Here is a 12,761-nt window from a genome sequence, read left to right as displayed (position 1 = left end):
TGAGGCCTCCTGTGGATGTGTGCCCTGGCCCCCTAATCACAGCATTGCCCTGGCCCCTGTTGCTTACCTGCGTATATGTTCTGCTCGTCGGTCTAGGCTGGGCTGTACTTGTGAGTGCTGCTTGGTTTAGCGGTCCAAGGCTTCCTCCTCCCTTGTCTTCCCCTTCCCCCAGTGAGCCTAGTTTAAAGCCTGCCGGGGGAGATCCGCCAACCTAGAAGAGAACACACACTTACTTTAGGGGAAAGGTGGATCCCATCCCACCCGAGCATGTCTCTCGTCGTAAACTGTCGGGCTCTGCCCCTGAAGTCTTCTGGACCTGACAGTTTACAGTCTTCACTCGGGTCTGGGGGAGCTCTTCTCCCCCATAAGGAAGAAATTCTTTACTGTCCAAGCCCCCAAGGTCTGGAATAGACTGCCACCACAGGTGGCTCAAGCACCTACTTTGAACACCTTCAAGACACATGTGGTTGTTTATCTTGCTGGGATCCCATGATCCCTGCTGACTTCCTGCCCCTGGAGCAGGGGGCTGGACTCGACGATCCTTTGGGGTCCCTTCCTGCCCGAATGTCTATGAAATCTATGAAATCCTCACGAAAGGGGTGTGACTTTTCCTCCTGCTGCTTCCTGATTGGTGGATGGGCTCCACCAATCAAAACACCAGGATCTCAAGCCTGGGACTCAACCCAAGCTCTGAAAGGTGAGCCTGCTACATGACCTTCAGGCATGACTGCCCTTGTCCTGGTAGTGCAAGAGGCCCCTGGCACACGTTCATTTAATGGCACAATGGAATCTGATCTCTGTTGCCAACAATCACATTTCATGGCATGCCACATGTGCATAACAGGGGGCATGATTTTGGGATAAGGGATCAGACCAATAGCACCATTACTACTTGCCAGTGCAGGGGAAGCCCGGGCAAGTTGAAAGCTGGGTGCCCACATCATCTGGACAGGCCCAAGTCACCAAGCTGTCCAGAGACTGGGGCCAGCAATCAGCTGATTGTCAGTTCCTGGCCACAGGTTAATTTTAAGGTGCTATACAAATAAACCATAAATTGTTCCACATTATACATCATTTACACAGTAATTGTTGTGTAAATGTTATGTGTATAGGGGCAGAGTTTTTACGTATTACACTTGTGGCAGTGGAGACCACAGTGAATAAATTGGTTTTGAAAGCATAGGGAGCTAAATCATACTAATGTGACCCAGGTCATACGATGAAGGGTGTGTGTATGGAGCGGAGAGGCAAGTGTGGCACAGTCAGTGGCCTCCCCCATGCAAGAAAGGTGAGTGGCACTTCAGAGGAGCTGGCTGCAGATATTCTTGTTAGAGCAAGAACAGGTGAAGAAGTGTGTGTTGACCTCCCCTTTCCAATATGTTCCTTTTTTTTTTGCCTAAGAAATTATTTCAACACTGCAACAAATTTCCCTCATGACCTTTGCAGCTGCTGGCTTGAAATGATTTTTGGCTGCTTGCTCTGGAAAGGATTTGATCTCGGAGATTAATTGTCTGAACATTTAACCACCCGGTTTCTCCTCCGCTTTACGGATTCTCTGTGGCTGTCATCTTGATATCAGTTTTGTTGGGGCTTTTGAAATCTGCTTGTGTCTGGGAAGTGGTATCTACATACAATTTGTTCTGTGCATCAGCACTCTCCTAAAGCGAGAGCTTACTACTAAGTAAAAATTGTCAGTGCGCCATGAGGCAAAGCAATTTGAGAATATTTCCCTGATGTGCTGTAGTAAAGGGTGGGGGGGTTGAGGGGGAGGGCTGGCAGAGAGTCAAGAATTAGGTAAAATTACTCCCAAAGAGCCTTCTCCCGCAAAATGGAGATGAGGCGCGGAAGTGGCAGGGGGTTACCTATCAGGCTTTGCACAGGGGTTGGATCAAATTTGCAGGGAGATAAAGTCTGGATTAAGGCTCTACACTGAACGTGTGGATTGCTAACAAACAGCTGGCAAAAAGTCCCAGCAGGCCCACTCCCCAGGATGCGTGAATTGGCCTAGCCACACAGCCCAGAGCAAGGAAAGAAGCCTAATGGCTCGGTGCCAGCGTGAGGCAGGGGGAAAGTAATAGCAGTTTAGTACAAGGGTCCCGTACTTGTAGTATCTAGGATTTTTTTTAATTAACTCTAAAATAGACTCGGACTCTGAAGCTTGAGACCCTGAAAGACCCTCGCAGTGCTATAACACATGGGTCGGAGGGGCTAAGCATCAGTTGTGAAACTCCTGGGGACTCCAGAACTGCCTGTTCTACCCCAAGCAGCTGGTCACTGTGAACAACTTGTGGTGGTTTAGTCCTTCCCCCTCCTTTGCCTATGTAATACCTCCCTTACAAGGCCTCATCTCATGTAGACTGACCAGTCCTCCAGGCTTGAAGCAGGAGCTAGAACCATGAGTGTTATCTCCTACAGGACAAATTTGGTGCTGGATCAAAGAAAGTATATGCATGGGGCACCCTCTCTACTACCCTATCTCCATGTCTCTTATGTACAGCAGTGTTCACCACCTGCATCTTTGTGACTAGCTGTTGACCAATCCTGTTTAACTCCTAATGTGTATACTGGAATTTGTCACTGGAGGGCAAAACTGTCTGGGGAGGCTGGCTCTGGCCTTCTGTCCTACTTTTGAGGGGAAACAACCTCTTGGCTTTAATCTCCATGTGGGCGCGTCAGGGGTAGGTGCGTGGGCCTGGGTACTACCCTTGACCAGGACTGTCCTATAGGTGCTGCCTCTTGTTGCTCTCTCCCACCACAACTTGCTGTAAGTCTAATTCATGTGTATCCTGGGTGTACGTGTGTCAGTGCACCCTTCTACAACTGAAGGGGATTGTTAGCTGGCAGGGGTGCCGTGGGCAAAACTGCAGACTACTCACAGTTTCCCTCTGTCCCAAAGGAGCCAGGCCAGGACAATCTGGAACTTAACTATATACAAATGTATTATTATTTACATAAATGGATAAAAAATAGACATAAATATAAACATTAGGGGTACACGAAGGGGGCCATATTCAGTTCAGATTCAGATTCAGCCCAAATTGGGGACAGTGATTCGATTAGTTGATTCAGATCACTGGCCCCAATTTGATTCGGCTGAATCCAAATCCAAACATTCGATGCTGATTTGGAGAATCAGTGATTCGGCCATGGACACAGCTTTAAATGTTTTTTCAACATACCTCAAGGTACCAGGTGGCTCATGAACGCTGAGATGGTGGGGTGGATGGAGTGTCCCAGAGGAGTGTAGGGGGGCCCCCCCGAGTGCTCAGCGTTGAACCTGGAAGTGGACCAGAAGTACTTCCAGCCCACATTTAAAGCTGTGTCTATGGCCGAATTGCTGAATCTTTCCAAATCTCTCCAAATCAATTTGAAGGGTTCAGATTTCATTTAGGGAGGTTAAAGGGTCTCCTGATTCAATTCAGATTCAGAGATTCGACCACCGAATTGGGCCGAATCTCCGCTGAATCGAATCAGGGACCGAAGCTTTGCACAGCCCTAATAAACATATGTACATATATATACGTATAACAATATATATTCAGATGTATGTAACTATACACCTTATTCTCTACAATGGGGCACCACCACTGGGGCTTCAGGTAAGTGACAGGTAAACACAGGTAAGTGACAGCAAGGGGTCCCAGCAAATTCTCTGGGCAGGGCTGTAGACTCTATTAAACTACCAATATACAAATATAAAAGTACACAAAATATAAGGCACAATATTACAACATATAAGTCGCTCGCCTTCAAAATATAAGGCACATCAACATCAGGTTAACTTTAACCTCTTAAGCCCCTTCCGCAAAGCCCCTCAAGGGCCCGCTGGGGCACCGGCTGCGCTTCAGTAACCTGGGGGAGGGGAAATCCTCAGTGCTCTCCAGGTCCCACTGTGACCTTCAGGACAGGCCCAGAGGGAGAAACTTTAGACCCAAGGAGACTTCCCTCACTTCCCCTGCAGCCTCACCACCCGGGGCAACTTTCCCCTCCCCTGGGGGAATCCCCTTTCCCGGGTAACTCATAGCTCCAGGGTCCTGGGTGGGTGGTCTGTGTCTCCTGGCTGGTGAGCTACCTGAGACCCATCTGCCTCTGCTCCTTCTGGCCAGCCAACCAGCATGGGCCCCCGTGCACCCTCACATGCACCCAAGGCTCTGCCTTCTGCTGAGGGCTGGAGGCCCAGGCTGCCTTGTGCAGCACTGGTGCTCAGTCTGCTCCCGGACCCTCTGCGCAGTGTTGTCTGCACTGAGCCCACTGGCCTGGTGCCAGCAGCTGCAGACCCGAGCCACCTCAAGTGGCTCCAAGTGGCTTGCTGGGGACCTGCTGTGCACCGTCTGTGCACCGAAAAGCCTGGCTGCTTGCCAGGGAGGTGGGGACCCGAGCTGCCCAGTGCAGTTCCCAGGGTCCTGGTCCATGCCATGCAACGCTCACACACTGGGAGCCTGGCTTCAGGGACCTGGCTCCATGCACTGAGTTACGCACCATGCTCCTGGCCTCCTGCCAGGGTTGCAGACCCGAGCTGCCTCGAGTGGCTCTCAGAGTCTGGGCCCCGTGCACTGCGCTGCGCGCTGGCTGGGGCCAGAGTGTCGGACTGGCATGGGCAGTCTTCGGGGCTCTTCTGGGTGCTGGCTCTGCCCACTGGGCAGCTCTTCTCAGCTCTCGTTCTGCCCTGCTCTTTTCTGTCCCCCAACACGTCTCCCCGCACGCTGGGCATGCAGCCCCTTTTGTTCTCTCCGGAGGCTCTGCCCCCCAAGTTCTGCCGGCCCACAGAGTGCAGTCTCGACCCAGGTCCGGGGCTCTTTGCCTGGCCCGGGTAGGGGCGGGGCAAGCTCCTCCCCGCCATTTCCTGCTTGGTGGACAGACTCCACCAATCACAATGAAGATCTTCTGTGGCCAGTTGTGCCGGACTGAATCGGTAAGTCTGCCACACATGTAACAGGAGGCAGCTGACCATTATTACACGTAATCCACCCGCAGGAAGGATTTATCACTCGCAGTAGTCACCATCCAGATTGGGGCCTCTCCTTTTGAGGGCTGGCCAGACTTGCCGGCTCGGTTGCCCTGTGTGTTTAAACACGGCACCGCTGGCTGGGAGCTCCACCACCCTTACACTTCCTCCACATCCACCAGCATAGCAGAAGTATACAATAGCAGAAAAGGCTGGGGCCATCCGCCCCTCTCACCACGTCTGAAAGTGTTGCAGCTGTGCCCTGGCTCCGGACCACACTGTCACCGCCACAAGGTCCCAGCCCCGGAGCAGCTCCCCGCCCTGCCAGCGCTGCTGGGGCTGATCTCCATGGAAACCCTGGCCCCGCATTGTCAGGGTGCCGCTACTCCTGGGGTCTCCGTGGTAACCAGCCACAGTGATGCAGGCAGGGGGTGCTGGCAAATGGAGTGTGTCGCGGGCCGGATCCAGCCTGCAGGCCAGACTTTGCCCACCCCTGTCTAAAGGCTGGAGAAAATGCATGCAAATGGCCTTTGAAGCACAGTTAGGGCACAGCCCTCCCTCCATGACCATATTTAAGCACACCCAGAAAACTGTAACAAAAGCTTCTTAAATACTTTGACCAAAACTTGGTGCACTACAACCCTCCTTCCCCACAGTCCAGTGTGACTCAGAATAGCCCCCTGTATAGCTCTTCCTAAACATGCCTGTCCTGTAACACGAGACGGCTGAATGATCAGTCAATTATTGATAACGCCATATCAAATTTTAACAGTGGCACTATCCTGGGTGCTTTGCCTCACAGAAACTTGCAGTGCTTTGCAAGCATTAATCATCTCTTGTTCCGTGCTAGTGAGGAAGGGTAAGTAGCATCATCCTCTCTGTTTAAACTAGGAGGACCAAGAGATGTGCTCAAGCGACAGGGTTGGCAAAGAACATGGGGCCTAAGCTTCCTGACTCTCAGGCACCAGATGTGACCGCTCGGCCATATCCCTTCTGCTCAGGACTATGGTTCAAGGACTCCTAGTTCCTCACTGGGGGCCTATTCCGGACTTTGCTGTGTGTTGAGCATCGGGTTGAATCTGAGCCCCCTAAAAACCCGATCGCTGGAGTGCTGCTGGGAGAAATCTGGGTATAGAAAGGGCCCCGTTCTCATAACCTGCTTTGAGGATCCGGGAGCTGGGTGAGGTCCTCAGCATCAGATGTGTTGCCAGGCGAGGTTGCAAAATTCTTGATGCAAAATATGAATCATTCACCACAGATCGGCGATCGCAATAATTTATGCTGGGCTCGCTCAGAAAACAGATTGTTGTCCTAGCCGTTCCTTTGCAACGGCTCTCTTTGGCAGGAGCAGCCCGAACTGGCAGTGTTCTCCGTGTCATCTGAGGGCACGGTGATGCTGGGCATCAGGGTAAAGAGCTACATTCACGAAGTACATCCAAAAGGTACAGTATTTTCTCTATCCACGCCTGAGATTTACATAAGGAAGTCAGTGAACTTTAAAAGTGCTGCCTACAACCTAATAAAAAGGCACAAAACAATCTCTCTGTCTCTGGGTTTGTTTTTTTTAAAGCATTATTTTTATGTGAGGTAGTTTGGACTTGAGGATAAAGCCAGGAGTCCTGTGCACCTTTCCTAGCCCTGCCACTGATCAAGAGGTGGCCTTGCTCAAGTCACCCTCTCCATTTTCTGTCCCTCCTTTGCCATCGTGGCTGTTTAGCCCTTGAACTCGTCGGTGAAGCTGTCTATATCTGTGTCAGGCAGAAGGCAGGTAAGATTTGTGACTTAGAGACTAATGGGATCCGAGATCTATAGCAGCAGTGCCCAAAACCTGACAGATTGCGCGCCACACATTTAAAATGATATAACCTTAAGTACCACCAGCAAGTTTTTCAGTTCAGCCTTAAGTATCACCAGCAAACTTTTGTCACATAAAGTAACGATAATAGATCTGTTAACACGTACCACTGGCAGGTTGTCTGCGTACCACAGATTGGGAACCACTGATTTATAGCATGAGCATTCATGATCCCAAGCTCACTTCATGAGATGAAGTGAAAGGACAGGCACAGAGCAGGGCTATCGAATAGAGTGATTTGAATACAAAAGACAGGAGAGGGAGGGAGGGAGGAGAGGAGGCAGGGCTGGAAGAGGCAAATAAATAATAAACCTATAGGGCCAAAGGGGTCACAAAAGCCGGCCCAGGTCATGGGACGAGAATCCATAGTTCCTGTTCAGACCAGACTTAATACAGTCCAGTCTCTGGATGATTTCTTGTTTGTTACATTCAAGTTGGCTTTTAAAGTTTTGTGGTCTAAGAAGAGCTACTCTGCGGTCATGGATGAAGCGTTGAGGGAGGTTAAAATGTTCTGCCCCAGGCTTTTATGTCTTTTTGGAGCTGATGTCAGATTGGTCTCCCTTCATGCTTGCACAGAGAGACTGCTACGCCTGTCCAATACAGACAACAGAGGAGCACTGTAAGCAGGTGATAGCCTATATGATGGTGGTAGCGGTGTAAGTGAATGAACCTCAGATCTTATAATCCATGTTATTTAGTCCAGCGATGATGTGGTCTGTATTGATAAGGGGGCACAGTTACATCTGGGACGCTGCCTGGCCAAATTGTATGCCACACCCAGCACAGCAGAACCCCGATTCTCCCTGGTCTCTCTTACAGGCATGGCTATAATACCTCTAATTCATACTGATATCAAGTGCTGGTCTGGAATCGTTTCTGATAATGTATTGGTACAACTCTTGGCGCAATGCACGTAATAAATAGTCGTAATAAGAACACAGGAGCCAGCGCGAGGCCCACGAGGAACGTGTCATGGTAATTTACAGAGCGCAGAAAGTGGTCGAAAATTGGACTATATAAACCTCGAATCCTGGGAGGGGAGGATCAGGCACAGATAACAACACGTTTCCATCAGAGAAGCTCAAAAAGGGCTGTAACAATATTGAGTCATTAAAGCTTGCACTGCTTCTGGGAGGGAAAAGATGATGGGCCACCCTTTCATTTGCTGCCTCTTTCATTCTTCCTGTTCTGAACAACAGGTGCAGTCGGCAGAGGGAGAGGCACCTCTGAACAGACACTCTCCTTAGTCACTGGTATTTTAAATAGCTCGGGAGACAGACTGTTGTGGAAGAAAACCTTTCTGTTGGTCCTGCTTATTGTATAACTGGATGCTTTATATGAGAGAGAGAGAGTCTGCCATATAGCAGCTCATTAACCCTACTCATGCAGCATTAGTGGTTAACTGTGTAATTAGTTTCAGCGGTAAAGGGAGATTTTGCAGACCCGAGAGCGCGATTGTTAATTTCCTGGCGTTCTAAACAACAGCAAAGGTAGAAAATTGCCTGTTAGAAACAACAGCAGAAATATTGCATGCTATTAAATGCTAAACGACTAAAACGCTGACCTGAGGTGGTTTTGTTTTGTCGCTGGAATATACTAAAGCACAGATTTTAATTTCAGGAAAAGCCCTGTAGTCTCACTGTGCAGATGGTAAAATACCTCCTGTTCGTGGGGACCTTGGTACACTGAGATTATGTGCAAGTTCTTCATTCAAGCTTTCGGTGCCTGAATTCAATCTTGGATGTAGGAGAGGGAGATATTTCCGGCAAGGGTGGGCAAAGCCAACTTCTTCTGAATAGGATACTACCGCTTACTGTGTATGCGAACAGAGCCTGGTGCAGTGGGTCTCCCTTCTGGTGGACCCCTTGGGGTGTTTCTGCAGTCTGAATGTGAAGCAGCAGTTGATATTTGCCATCTTCAAAGCAATTTACATACACAGATACTAAAAACGGCCCAGCTATCGTTCCCCATTGAAAAGATGTTGAATCTGGAACGCAGGGTGTAGACGCACATCATGTTTACTCCAGAGCTATTTGACTCTGGGGTAATTGTAGAGGTTGCATGATGTACAGCCTTACCCTGGCATGGGTCACTCCTTTCTAGGGCAAAGGGGCTCCTCTGAATGTGAGGAGTAGCTATACATGGGTTTAAATTATACCACTGTGCCTACAGCTTGAATCAGCTTCATCTCAGAGTAGCTGTTTCTCAACGCAAAGGAGATATTAGTGGCTCCCTTGTCACCTAATAGCAAGGTGTTGTGATAGCACCCATGGTTGACAGCTACCTTCACGTGGCTGCTGTGGACACCAGTGTCCTTTTACTCAGGAGTAAAATCCAAAGCAAATAACTCTGGAGCAGATGTGTCATGTGTCCACATCCTCAGAGACTGGCGGGCTGAGGATCAGGCCCCTGAACCAGTGGGAGCATGGAAAGGACCCGTATCTGAGCCGAGATAAGCACTCAGGAAGCCTCAGCTTCTGTGTTTAAACTGTGAAACCCTACCTTGAAAACATTCAAAGCGCCATCTGAAACTCGAGCTCTTTCAAGCCAAGTGAAAGCCAAAGTCCCAAAGCACCACAAGAAAAGTTGTTTCTCCTCCTGATACTGCAGACCTCACTGGATTCAAAAATGGCAAAGAATCTCCCAAGAGAGGCAGGCAGCCTTGCATTTCCACACCAAAGAGGTTGACTGAAAGTTCAGATAAGTTTTGGGAAACTAGTTGTTCTTCAGGCTGTTTCTATGAATCGAACCTCTAGCCCTCTGAGTCTCAAACTTCAGCACGAATTAAGAGACCAGTTCATTAGATACTGTACTTAAGATGCTTATTTTGCGGTGGTGTGATTGGTCTGGCACAGGCTGCACGCAGCAGTGTAAGGACCAGAGAAGCTACCAGATTGATTTTGCCTGGGAACGTCTGTGAGCAGCAGAGGTATGGGCACAGCGTGGGGCAAAGACCAGTCTCTCAGAGCAAAGCATGGGAAAGCTGATGGCCAGTGCACTGCTGGCAAAAGATACAATGCAGACCGGGTTGTATCCCATCCCAGATTGGCCTGCCAGGCCTGACCACCCATGTTCAGCACTGACACAAAGCCAGATCCCTTAAATAGTGGAGAGACCAAGAGAAGGACAAAAAATGGACCATGATCTGCCTCCTTCTCAGCACTGCCAGACTTCTTGAAGACGGTTTCCCAGATTGCACTAAATCGTGCAGTCCAGGGAGTCAAGGTTTCTGGTAGTTGGTTGCATTTCAGCTATTTGCTGTATGATGGATGCTGGGATCACGAGCCCTTAAAACACAAAACAGAGTGGAAAACGTGGCTGCCCCCAGCTTTGTGATATGGTGGCAACATGGTGTTTGATGTGAGTAGAGCACAACTGAAAACATATTTTTCTAACCTAGAATGGGCCACTCCAGGAAAGGGAGGAGAAACGCTTCCTACTGGGAGGGGGGAAAAATAGCCTCTTTGATGGGTCGTGTTTCCTCCTTTTCCACCTGAGAATGGCACGGTTGTGCGTCAGCAGTGTTTCTGACACCAGCCCGCTTTTGGTAGCTATATGAACTTGAAGCAAAGATACAGAAACAAAAATATGTCCCTTATTATGAGTTTCCTCTACCCGTCAGTGTGTGGCTTCCCTCCTATGTGCACCAGTGCAGCCAAAGCGAGGCAGGGTGAGAGCTACTGTAAAGATCTAGCCAAACCATCTGCTTGGACGTGATTTTTTTAAAAATTAATTTGCAACAAGCGCCTTGAATTTCGAAACCCTGAGCAAGGAAGCCCAGCGACTACACAAGTCAAATGAGTGGAGTCGTGCTAGCCCTGCTCATTGCTCAGAGTGACAGAAGTGGAACTTGCTCTACCTGTTGTCCCGGTAAATATTCCTCATTTGGACAACATCCATGCTTAGGGCTTGGGGAGGCAGGGATGCTGTAGCTGAGTCCTGAGAGAAGTGCAGCCAAAGGAGGACAAGGTTTGCCAAGAGCAGTGTTGTTACTGGAATCCTGAGTGTGTAGCCGTGTGTGCAAGGGGATGGCATCTGGTTGGGACATAAGGGATCTGTTGTGCAAGTCAGCAAGGTTCCTACCATGCCTACTTCAGCACATGGGCTTCAGAATTGCCTGCAAGCCTCCCCACATTGTCTCAACACCCACCTCAGCCCTAAAGATGAGTGGGCTTGCTGTATCCTTGGCTTCCTGCCGTTGTGACTAGCCACACGAAAGCCAGTGATGGCCGTGCTTCTTTCTCTTTTGTAGGAAACAGACTGCAGTCTTCAGTCTCTGTAGCCATTGAACGCATGACATTCGGTCACCGTGGTTCCTCTCAAATGGCTGTGACCCAAAGACGGGACCAAAACACTACGGGAGGGCACGCGGGCAAATTGCCGACACGTGCAATATAGAGTGGAATGAACTTTCTTCTGTGCAATTGGAGATAAATTTGTTCCTAAAATAAGGAGCGGGTGATAAGGCTGGTCACTGTAAGCAAAATCTGAGCTGGCTGGTTATTGGATATTGTGTTTTTTCATCTCGAGTTCATTCTCCTGAGTCATACCCTCTCTTGCATGCTTCCTCTTTCAAATACCCATCATGGAGTTTGGCATCCTGTTTGTTCTGCACGTTCTGTGAGAATAAGCATCTTCGTGAGATAATCCAGCCCTTACAGCTCAGCGACAAGACATGACAAGACAGTTTGGGCTCAGGCTCTTTATGAAGGCTGATTTGGAGGATTTAGATATTGCTGTCTTTGAGTAAGATACAGCCATATCAGCTTGAACCATAAAAGGTTACAGCTCCCTCCAGGACCCAGTTCTATTCTTTGAGAGGATTGGAGGGGATGGGAGGATGGCAGACGTCTAAAAGATGCCAATTAATAGTAAGTAAACACCATGTTTTGTTGCGTGATTCCAAGCAAAGGGGGAAAAAAGGCATGTAATTTGTAAGACAACAAAACCCCAACCACCCAGATGACTTTTCTCTTGATTTCCTTTGTAGATGCATGATAAATTGTAGTGTCACTTTCACAGCACTCTAGTTAAGAGTCACTTTTGGTGGCATTGTTTCACTCTGTCATTTTGAAGCAGCTTCAGGAAGAAATTTGGCATGCAGAGCTCTAGCACAATAGCATTTCCCCCCCACCTTGAAAGTGTTTAAAAGAGATTTTGTGCCTTTTTTTTCTTTAGAGGAAACAGAAGGAAAAATAGATATTTTGTGGCCTCAATAAGAGATAGCACATGACACTAGGAAGGCCACAAAACTAATTATGGTTAATGACTATCATTTTAATCTTTGGATGCAATATAGATGCTGTATACCCTAACTGAACAGCCACATGGGGCAGGTCTTCCAGTGAAGCGAATAGTTCTGGATTTACTGAGGCCAATGCAGTTATGCCAACCTACGTCATGAGGATCCAGAAAATTAAACCAAAGTCCTGTTTACTACTGTGTGGGTGCATCTAGACAAGATACTTTACTTGAAATTAGAGCAAATTACTGCGCAGTAAGCGTCACTGTCTACATTTGCAGATGCTTACTGTTGTTTTTAATTGTGAGTAAATTTACTACCTGTAAATACAAGCAGCAAATTTACTCAGGAGTAATTACTGCACAGTATGGCATGTGTAGACAGCTGACCAAGAGCAAATGTGGTCTCGGTAAGATGGGCAGCAGGGGGCAGGAAATTGCTCCCTGCCCCCAGGAGCTGCCTGCTGCTGGGGCAGGCTGTACCATCGGAGCCTGGGCGGGGACAGTGTCCCCCTGCCCTAGCAGCAGGGAGCTCCCAGCCCCTACTCCATGATCCCGAAGCAGGAGCTGGGAGCTCCCCGCTGCCCTGGCAGGGGGCCACTGTCTCCACCCAAGCTCCAGTGGCAGGGCCGTTCCTGGCAGCAGGTAGCTCCTGGGGGCAGGGAGCAATCTCCCATGCCCTGTCAGGAGACAGCTGTCTGCTGGCCCCAGAACTCCTTC

This window comes from Gavialis gangeticus, unplaced genomic scaffold (assembly GCF_001723915.1).
Source record: "Gavialis gangeticus isolate Ggan-Ray unplaced genomic scaffold, GavGan_comp1, whole genome shotgun sequence".
NCBI lineage: Eukaryota > Metazoa > Chordata > Crocodylia > Gavialidae > Gavialis > Gavialis gangeticus.
This window is presented reverse-complemented; position numbering follows the sequence as displayed.